We start from the raw sequence: 11,258 nt of genomic DNA on the forward strand, positions 1-11,258 counted from the left end.
AAGGAAAGCCTTACCTCCAGTGCGAGTCTTGAGGGCTGGGAGGGAGTGGTCTGCAAAGGGCAGTGAACGGGGCTATGAAAGGACATTTACAAAGCTAGCGAAGTGAGAAGAAGAAGCAAGGAAAACAGAAGAAGCAGCAGGCTTCATAAACACAAAATCAAGCCACTGTGGCAGCTTTAGTCTGGGAGGGACAGATGCCTTCATCTGAGAAGAGGTCCAACTCAGGAAGGGAGAGGGCATTCCACCTGCTGTGACCTTGTCTGAATCCCTTTACAAGTGAACTACTGGATCAAAATGACCTCCCAGGTCATTTGGGGAGATGCCTATAGGTAAGATGAACCAGGCTTTTTCTTCAGCCTTGGCCAAAAAAAAAATTGGCTTGGTATGGAAATGCAATAAACTTAAAAGCAGTAGGTCCATTATTTTTTCTCTCAAGATTGACATTTATCAATAAATATCAGTTTATGCCTGGCCTAGACGTGTGCTATTTAGTCACATGTATCACATTTGCAGTAAAAAAAAGTTCACTGACCAAAAAATAAAATAAAAACTAAAGCAAATCATTTTAATTAAATATTTTCTTTGTTTGATTTCATTTTCCGGCAGTTTTAACTTAATAGAATTTTTTTTCCTTGATTTCAAACTGTATAATGCCTTTTTGCTGAACGATGATTATCTTTCCAGCCCAATGGCCTTTTTCTGTCAATGGCAATTAAATCCACAGAGATGATTTGCTTTTTAACTGTCTGGGATTCTTGTTTTCCCATTGCACATCAGAAATTTTGCTCAAGTCAACCAAATTTCGTTAGGAAAATTTTATTTGATAAGACAGGATCCAAAATCCCCAAATTAAAAGGCAAACGTCTTCGGGAGATGGCAACTGCAAGGTGTTTTATTATGTATTTATTAGAGGGCTTTGGACATATGGATAAGCTGCAAACCAGATCTACTGGTCTTTTTGCTTTCTGAAAGTGTATTTTCTGGGATCACACCCCTCCTTGTTCCAATATAAACCTCCACAAAATTTTTTTAGTGTTCTCTACTATTGAGTGGTTACATATTTTTTATGTGGGATTTTAAATCTCATTGTTTCAAACGATCATTATCTACTACTCAGTGAGCACAGGTGAATCTTTTAGATAAAAGGGAACAAAACAGACCCCAAGGCTATTTTTTAACCTGCATTTTAAAGTTCTTTTCAAACCATAAAAATAAATAACCAAATCAGAAACAAACACAAAATTTTGATTCTTCCTTTTTTCCCCCGTTTCCAAACCATGCAAATCAATTCTATGTGTTAATGCACTTTTTTAAATGGCTTTTAAGGTCTCGAAACGCAAACTTAAACCCTTCACTCATTTCTCTGAAGATGTGATTATACTCACTGAAACACACACAATCTGACTGACCCCAAACTCTCATACAGAACGTCACTTTTTTTCTACCTGGTTTTATTCAACCATCTAAATGCAGCTGGATTCTACCAATGGCCAGTGAGTACTTAATGCAGATGTTCAGAAAGAAAAAATATATAGTAAGAAAACTCTATTTTAGAGTCAGGTCTCCAAGTAGGGGGAGAAATTATTCCCAAGCTGTCTCTGTCTTAAACACCCAGATAGGAAAGACAAACCAGCCTGCACTCCATTATACCCGCAGAAGGTACCTGGCTAAGAAAATCTGAAACAATGTTTCTCTCCATTTCACTTCGGCTGAGGACTAGACCTCAGACAATCTTATTTCTCTGGATTCTTGTATTTTATGTGAGTGTAACACATGTTTCTGCGTGCCACCATAGAAGTGTAGACAAAGCTATTTAACTGTAATAAGGATAACAACTGCTGCTTATTAAATTCTTCCTGCCAGGAACTGAACTAAGTGCTTCACCAAAAAATTGTATGTGTGGTGTGTGTGCGCGTGCGCGCACGCACATGCGTGGGTGAACTTGGACATGCGTGTGCCTCTATGTATTTAATTTTCACAACAACCCCATGAAGGAGGTCTTATTACCTCCGTTATAAGCATGAGGAAATAAAGCTTGGGAAGTTTAAGTAACTTACCCAAGAAAATTCCAGAGGTGGAAATCAAATCCATGCCTATCTGATTAATAGTCCATGACCTGAGTCTCTCCCCCAAAGGCCCATACTGTATTTGTTGTATACTCATTTCTCAAGTGCTTCTCATCCAAGAACATGGGTCTCCAGCCCCAGAATCATTGGTGTAAGGTCTCCATTCTACTAGAAACCCAGAGCAAAACTTCAACTTTTGAGTTTTCAGGGGCTTCTAGAATTTCCCAACATGGAGGTCTGCATGGCAATCAGAATGACACGTCGCATGTATTCTCTGACAATTACGTATATCTGGGAGTCAGGGGGAAAGAAATAAAATAATGATAACCAGTGTTTACCTCCCTGCAAACTTCCCCCACCTTGCAGGCTCAGAGGAATAATTAGTTGCTCTCGCTACTTTGAAGACTGGTTCCAAAACACAACTCAAACCACAAATATGATAAAATGTTAGCATCTTCTGAGAATCAGAAAGTGGTTTCACGCAAATCTAAAGATCTTTATTGCAGTAAAAATCACTGATATGTTTTTAAAAGGGATAAAGTTGGAAATTTACAATTGTGAAAAGTGCTGTTTCCCTCTATGGCACTTGCATATAATAGAGCACTTTGCGATCATGCACAAGGTCGTTAAAGTGCTTTGCTAATGTACAGACCCACTTTGATTTAAAAAAAAAAAAAAAAACTTTAAAGGAACAAAGAAGGTGGCAGTTTTTCAACTGAGCAGAAGTTTTCTTTAATTCGTAGGAAAGAAAAAAGACTTCTCTAAAACAACATCTGTGTAATGCCGTTGAGATGGGCTATCTCAATCACTGTTTCAAACACAAGGGATTTTGTGTGACTATTTCTTACAGCCTGTAGTTTAATCTCCGCAAAACTCATTCTATACTGTTCACTTGTTCAAAGGACATTTGATCTATTTTTCTTAATTTAACATTTGTTACTAAAGTGGAATTTTAAAAGGCAGGAGAGGGAATTCCCTGGCGGTCCAGTGGTTAGGACTCAGTGCTTTCACTGCCGAGGGCCCGGGTTCAATCCCTGGTCGGGGAACTAAGATCCCGCAAGCCATGTGGCACAGCCAAAAAAAAAAAAAAAAAACAAGAGAATCAGGCATAATTGCAGCTTTCCCCTATCATACAAAAAGCAGGGGTGAAAGAGCTGGACAGTCTCCCACCCTGAAGGCACTAAGACAGGGAGATGGAGTCTCTGAGAATTTCCAAAATAGTACTTGATATCTTTTGCCCATTTTTGAAAATTCACAATTTCCAAGAAGTTATTAAAAAACTGAATTAGTAAATTCGTTTCTCATTTGCAGACCACATAGAAACAACTTCCTTACTTTGATGATCGAAGTAAGGAGAAAGCAAAGAAAGTAAATTGTTAAAAGCTGTAAATATTAGTAATGGTTTTGTTCTCAACAGTCTGGAACTTTGGATTTCCAACAGGGCAAATAAACATGACCTGAAATCGTTTAAGGCAAAGTCAAATTTCATCTTTTACCAACACCCAGAAGAGCTTTCTCTGTGATCACAAATGTATTCTGATTTAATGATGAAAACAATAGATTGGTAATAGTAATGTTATCAATAACTAAGAATCTACCGTATACAGATGCTATATTACTGCATTACATAAATTATCTCATTTAATTTAATTCTCGCTTTACGTATAAAGAAGCTAATGCTCATGAGGGTCACAGCACCAGGAAGCAATGCAATGTATTGGTCAGGCTATGGTTTGTTGAAAATGGGTAGTTGGTCTAATGGAGTAATTTTATGGCTGTCCCAGGCAATAACAACCTGATGTATAACCGATGGAGGGAAAGAAAGAAGGTTCCATCTAAACAGCAGGCTGGTCGCTCTCCAAAATGCAGCATGGTCATGGCCAACCGTGCGTCACGTTTCATAAGGTCTCCAGGTCAGCGAGAAACAGCTAACACTAGGAAAACATTGGGAGGGAGAGCTCCTCACTCTTCCCTTACTTAGATCCACTCCTTCCTCTTTGATGAGGACATTTGGGATTGCTTTCACACAAACTCTCCATGAGTTCTTTCCATCAGCCATTCAGTCCCTTACTCCAGTGGGACTATCTACTCACCTCCTCTCCAGCAATCTATAACTCTCACTTCCCCTGGACCCAGCTCTCAGCTTCCAGAAAGCCTTCTCTGATCTGCTGGTCACTCCTCTCTTCCTTCTTTCATCATTCTCTACAGTGCTTGGAAGTGTGCTTTCCCAACCAAACTATAAGTTCTTCAAGGGCCAGAATTCTGCTCCTGCTTTTCCTGTCTCTCCAAGTGCCTATTAAATTAAAGCACTCATGATAAGTTTATTCTTCTTTAGATTAAAGATGTTGAATGCAGAGGATATGACTTCCAAACCACACTAATCGATCAAGATACCTATGACTCAGGGACTCCTTATAACTCCTTAATGCATTATTCAGCCAGTTTATTGATTCTATTTTCCATCTGTAATAAATGTACATGCCGTCTTCCCAAACAATATCTCAGTAAGTAGAAGATAATTCAACTTCACTTAAAACCTGCCACTGGTTTCTATGAGCTACTAAAGCACTTACTTTTTATGAGCTCGGAGCTCCTGGGTCCATCAAAATTTTTGTCTACGAACCTTCTTAACTACATCACTCTAGATTTTTACATCACTTCTCATTAAGTAATTCTACTCATCTGTATTATTTTGGCTAACCTATGCTGTGATGTCAAACAAACCCAGATTCTTGTTGGTTTAAATGTAACGTAAAAGTTTAGGTTTGGCTCATACGAGTCCTTGCTTTGGAAAGCAAGGTTCTCATCCATCCAATCACTATGCCAGGGAAAAAGAGTAGATGGAGGAGAATCAATTGCCTCCACCTAAAAGGGACTCATGTCTCTTTCACTTTTAGTCCATTGGTCAGAAATGGTCACATGGTCTCAAATCACTTGCAAAGGAAGCTGGAAAACATAAGGAAGCACACAGCCATTCAGTAAGCATTTACTAAGAGTCTGTGACACACCATCCTTCAAGGCCCAACTCAAATGCCTTTTCCTCCACAAAGTTCTCTCCAGTCTTCCCCAAACAGGTGTGGTCTCATCTTTGCTCCAAATTCCCAACATCCCACTGGCCCCTGTCCATACTTTCCATAGTTTATATTCTCTGTCATAGACGGAATGTGCTTGTTTTATCCACATTTTTCAAACCCAAAGCTCCTTGAAGGAAGGGGCTGTGTCATATTCAGCTCTTTAAGACCCCTTTTAAAACCAAGCACAGCTCAAGGATCTTTGCTGAGTTCCCAAGAATCAGTTAGGGACCCAGGAATGTAGGAATCCAAAAGTACCTTTGAGAAAACAGAAGGGGAAAAAGAGTGGCAAAGTTTATTGAAATTCAAAAGCAAAAGCCTCCCTTTGGAAAATGCTTTCTCATTTTCTCATGTTTGTTGGGCACAGAAAGATGGCATCATTTGAAAACACCGGCCATGACCGAACAATATATTAGAGATTTGTTTAATATTGGCAGTTTAAAAAAAAAATGTTCCTTTGAACAGTCTCCTGCCAAGGCAAAGCTCTCTCTCCCAGCACTGCTTTAAAAGTTAGAAGGCAGCTTTCTGCCCATTCCGAATCACCAGAAGTGAAGTATCAGGTCATAAATACCCCCCAGTGACTGACCGGCCTAGCTGGTGTGGGTTTTTTCCCTTCTACTTTGCAGAAAGAAAAGACAGTAAAAGTTCCTTCAGCAAGCTGCCAAGGTGCTCCCAGGCCATTGTGCAGAATCATTGTCAGGTTAAATTAGGGAGTACAGACTCCGTGAGTGTAAAAAAATCAATACTTGATGCAAGATTGCTCCCCAGAAAATCTGTTTTGATTCCAGGATTAATTCGCGACCAAAGGCTTCTGCAAAATGACATGCCATTAGTCAGAAAATGAACACATTCTATCCTTGAAATTGGATGGAAATATGTCAGCTGATTGACCCATTCATTCTCCTCACTCTCTGGGCAGAAAGAGTGGGTGTGGTAGCTACGTGAACTAGTGCCCCAAACCTGGTCCATTTTCAAAACAGGATAAAAATGTATTTTTTTAAAGTCCAGTGTGAATTGAGAGTAGTCTCCAGGCCATTGTTGGAAAGCTATTGCAAATGTGTTTCATCAAGGCAAATGCATTTGTCTCGAAGGCCCGACTCTCCTGAGTTTTCTAAGCCTCAGAATAAACCCTACTAAAAATCTTAAAATAAAACAAGGATTTTGCCCCCAAAGCAGTGACCTGCAATATTAATGACAATGTAATGTCTTTGTCATATATAAAGTCACACTCCTCCCACTTCTGTCTCTTAGGCTTCTTCAACTAAAAACTTTTGCACCAAAAAAAAAAAAAAGCTTTTGTAAGAAGCAAGTTCCAGCTCTTCGTATGTGCTAATGTCATCGGTCTGCAGGGCCTTTTCCAACTGGTGCAGTTAGATCTGCAGCAGGGATGAATTTCATGCCACAGACCCTCATACACATAAATATCACTTGCTTTATTTCCTTTATATCAAATTAAGTCTGATTCTGAGGTCATCAGTCATCATGAGGAATGTTACTGTATCTCCCAGGGTGATGAAAAGGGCCTAAGACCTTTGGCAGATGTTCAAACATACCCTTCTGTTCTTCTGTTCAACTGGTAACCACCGACAGCCTCAGAATCCAAGCCTGCACGGTCCCTTGAAGATGGTTCTTTCTCTGTCAACCTTGTTGTTCTGGTGCCACGAATCAGGCTTCCCTTTCCTTTCTGATTTCTGCCATCTTCCCTAAAAGACATGCATCTTTCTCTCCTCCTCCCAGAGTCTCCTTGATAAGCTCATCATTGCCAAAACCAACACAAGGAAAAGGGGTTGTTTTCAAACAACCAAGCTTTCCACTGTGCTTGGCAAAAGACAGCACAAGTTCCTGGTTAGCTTGTGGCAATGGGAGAGGGAAGTCAAAGGAAGACAAAACCCACTGAATATGTCAATAATTCACACATCCACAGACACACCCTGAAGGATGCTTCTGCCACATCTCCGCCAAAGGTTCCTGCCCCTGCCCGCCAAGACACGGGCTTCATCTCCCAGTGCAAAAGGATATTCTAGTCTACTTGCTGATGTGCTCTGGGCCCGCACAATGGCTGCTAACAGCCCCAAACATGCTGAATGTGTGGAACAGGAGGGGGGTCATGACATTAGATGTTTGTATTCATTTCGCCAGAAGAGGAATCGCCAAGGTGAAGCTCACCTCCTTCTCTGAGTGCCTTTCCCTGCAGATACCAAAGATAAAGGCAGCAGTTGCATGGCTAACAACCAGACAGCAGAAACAGCCCCTGCCGGAGAGGACCGTGGGGCTGAACCTCATCATGCGTGGTGACTTCATTAGAACCCTCTTACGCGGGGGTAAAGGGAGATGGCAGGAGATTGTCTTGAACCCCACATTGAAAAAGAAGAGCTTCAAAATTGCTGTGTAGGCGCTGGGGCTCCAAACGCTCCCGAGAGCTCCTTGTTATGCCAGTTTAACAACTCACCCTTCGGACTCTATAGCTCACGCTGACAATATCCGACGTTCAGAGAGAAAAAGGACCTTAGAGAAGAAAACAGACGCCAGCACCCAATGGATAGCACGCCAGCCTGCAGTCCAACAAAAGCATCTAATTCCCGTAGTTCAATTTGCTTGAGCAGTCCCAGCTCCTTAGGCACCTGAATTAGTGACCCCAGGGGACAATTATGAGAGCGTGAATCTTCACTCTTTAAAAGACATGTGGATTATTGTAAAACTAAATAAATAATCTAGATGACTAAAAGTTATACGAGGTTTCCTCACCCTTGCTTGCAACTGGGAAGAGAAAAGTCACATCAAACACCCATATGTTCCAGTAACACATAATAATCCTGTTTATTTCTTTTTGCACAGTAGCAGATATGCTAGGACTATCATAAAATGAAAGGAAGATTTCTGAGCAAATGGAAAGAGAACTGTCAAAATCCAGTCCCCACTAGACATGAAAGAACAGTTTCAACTGAAATTAAGACCACAACTTCTGAAATCTTTCTCCAGGTAGATAAAGATTGAAGAAGTTGGCATCATAATTGATTACACCAAAATATTTCCACCTTCACTTAAGGATCTTAAATATTAGGGCTCAGTTACTGAAAGTCTGTCTTTTATTTCTACTTTAGAACATCAGCCTCCAGGGACTTCCCTGGTGGTCCAGCGGGTAAGACTCCACGCTCCCAATGCAGGGGGCTCAGGTTCAATCCCTGGTCTGGGAACTAGGTCCCGCATGCATGCTGCAACTAAGAGTCTGCACGCCGCAACTAAGACCCAGTGCAGCTAAAATAAATAAATAAATAAATATTAAAAAAAAAAAGAACATCACCCTCCAAACACTAGAAATATATCCAGCCTTGTCACAGCATAACGCAGGGACTGGGACCCTGAATAAGGAACCTGGAAATGTGGACCCTTTGGCCAAGTCGTCCACTAGCTCCAGAATTCTAGGGTCTTCTACAAAGTACAGGACTTTTCTAAACCACAGATAACTGGAAGGATGTTTAGATCGTGTCCTCAGAACTCTTGGTATCCCCTTTTTACAGACACATTGAAGAAGAGGTGTTTCCTTACAGAATGCATTGAAGATGTGGTATTTGAATATGCATTGAGGAAGCAGTATTTGAATTAAGTTCTGCTGAGTCTCCAAATGTGATCAGTCTTGAATGGCAAATGATGACCCAAAACATTGATTCCCGCTGATTCTGCCAGCTCTAAAGCAACTTAATGCCAAAATTCTCAGTTGACTAATAATGTTTGTTGACAGAGCTTAAATAACAGTGCCTGTGTATATTCTTTTTTTTTTAATTTTCATTGGAGTATAGTTGATTTACAATGTTGTGTAAGTTTCAGGTGTACAGCAAAGTAAATCGGTTATACGTATACATATATCCACTCTTCTTTAGATTCTTTTCTCATATAGGCCATTACAGAGTACTGAGTAGAGTTCCCTGTGCTATACAGCAGGTTCTTATTAGTTATCTATTTTATATATAGTAGTGTGTATATGTCAGTCCCAATCTCCCAATTTATCCCTCCGCCTCTTACCCACTGGTAACCATAAGTTTGTTTTCTGTATCCGTGACTCTACTTCTGTTTTATTTTATTTATTTTTTTAAATTAATTAATTTATTTATTTTGGGCTGTGTTAGGTCTTCGTTTCTGTGCGAGGGCTTTCTCTAGTTGCAGCAATTGGGGGTCACTCTTCATCGCGGTGCGCGGGCCTCTCACTGTCGTGGCCTCTCTTGTTGCGGAGCACAGGCTCCACACGCGCAGGCTCAGTAGTTGTGGCTCACAGGCTTAGTTGCTCCGTGGCATGTGGGATCTTCCCGGACCAGGGATCGAACCTGTGTCCCCTGCATTGGCAGGCAGATTCTTAACCACTGCGCTACCAGGGAAGCCCCAATCTACTTCTGTTTTATAAATAAGTTCATTTGTACCCTTTTTTTTTTAAACATCCCATATATAAGCAATATTATATGATATTTTTCTTTCTGTGTCTGACTTCGCTCAGTATGACAATCTCTAGGTCCATCTATGTTGCTGCCATATTCTTTGTTTATATTCAGATAACCTAACCAAACCAGCCTTGAAACCATGTTGAAAGAGAAAGAAGATAGTCAAGATATATCTGCAGCTAATTCAAAAGAGTCTCCTTAAAATTTTAAAAGGAAAGAATTCTTGGTTATTCTCCCTAAACTATGTAGTGAGAATGTGGAAGATTTAGGGCCAGCAAGATGAAAAGATGTTTCTTGAGAAAGCCCCTGCCCACTCTTAAGTAATGTCCACATATACGTCCTCTGAAAAAGCCACTGATTACTTGAATCACATTTTCTGATCTGAAATGTTTCATCGTAAGCATTGTTTTATGGGGGGTTACAGAGATGTAACCCCTAAAAGGTAAGCACAGGCAGAGAAACAGAGGGCCCAGAACTCCAGAGGAGACCCCATCTACCTGCCCACATTTCCTTTGTCTTGACCACACTCAGATGGCTGGGGTCAGAAAACCCACCAGAGCGCAATTCTAGGCTGTCCCACTGCTGCCACAATCACTCCCACCTTTACTTTGGCTCATACAGTTCAACCTTTCCTAACTAACTCAGCTCCCAGCGTCCTTTCCCTTCTTTCCATCTCAGTAGTGTTTATCAGGCACACTGACATACGTTGTTCCTGAACAGTATTTTTTGGAGGTCTTTGCTCTAAGTAGAAGCATGAAGCACTAGGAGGGCATAAGATTTGGAATCAAACTGAAGTGAGATCAAAATCTGACTGGGAAGGGGGTACAAATGAACTTATTTACAAAGCAGAAGTAGAGTCACGGGTATAGAAAACAAACTTATGGTTACCAGGGGGTAAGAGGGGCAGGGATAAATTGGGAGATTGGGACTGACATATACACACTACTACGTATATAGTAGATAACTAATAAGAACCTATTGTATAGCACAGGGAACTCTACTCAGTGCTCTGTAATGGCCTACATGGGAAAAGAATCTTTAAAAAAAAGAGTGGATATATGTATGTATATAACTGATTCACTTTGCTGTATACCTGAAACTAACACAACATTGTAAGTCAACTGTACCCCAATAAAAATTTAAAAATGAATAAATAAATAAAATAAAGATCTGATTGGGAGACCCTTAGGGAAATTAGTTAAGCTTGCTTAGCCTAACTTCCCAGGCCATTAGCCATCTGAGAGGTCTTGAGTCAAAAGAATGGACTTGAGCACTGGTTCGTGGTAGATGCTCAAAACATCTTTACCCCTCCCCTGCTCTTTGAGCTCTTCTGCACCTGCATATTCCTTGTCTTTCCAACTATACTGTGAGCTCCTCGAATGGAATGACCGCTTCTCTTTCTAGGCACTTCTAAGGTAGCATGCTGTGATTTGAAGTTAAAGACAATGGGTTCAAATCCAAGCTCCCCCACCCACCCACCACTCCCCTCCCTAATTGTGAAAGTTTGAACAAGTTACTGGGTCTCTTGAAATCCTAACTTCCTCATCAGGTGGGGAGGAAATAATAATCACCTCATAGGGTTGATGTGAGAACCAATGACATAAGTACCTAGCACATCACGGGCACTTGGTAAGTGTTCCATTAAAGGATCATCTCTTTCCTAATTGATGTTCTTTCATCTTGACAGGCTG

This window comes from Balaenoptera acutorostrata, chromosome 7 (assembly GCF_949987535.1).
Source record: "Balaenoptera acutorostrata chromosome 7, mBalAcu1.1, whole genome shotgun sequence".
NCBI lineage: Eukaryota > Metazoa > Chordata > Mammalia > Artiodactyla > Balaenopteridae > Balaenoptera > Balaenoptera acutorostrata.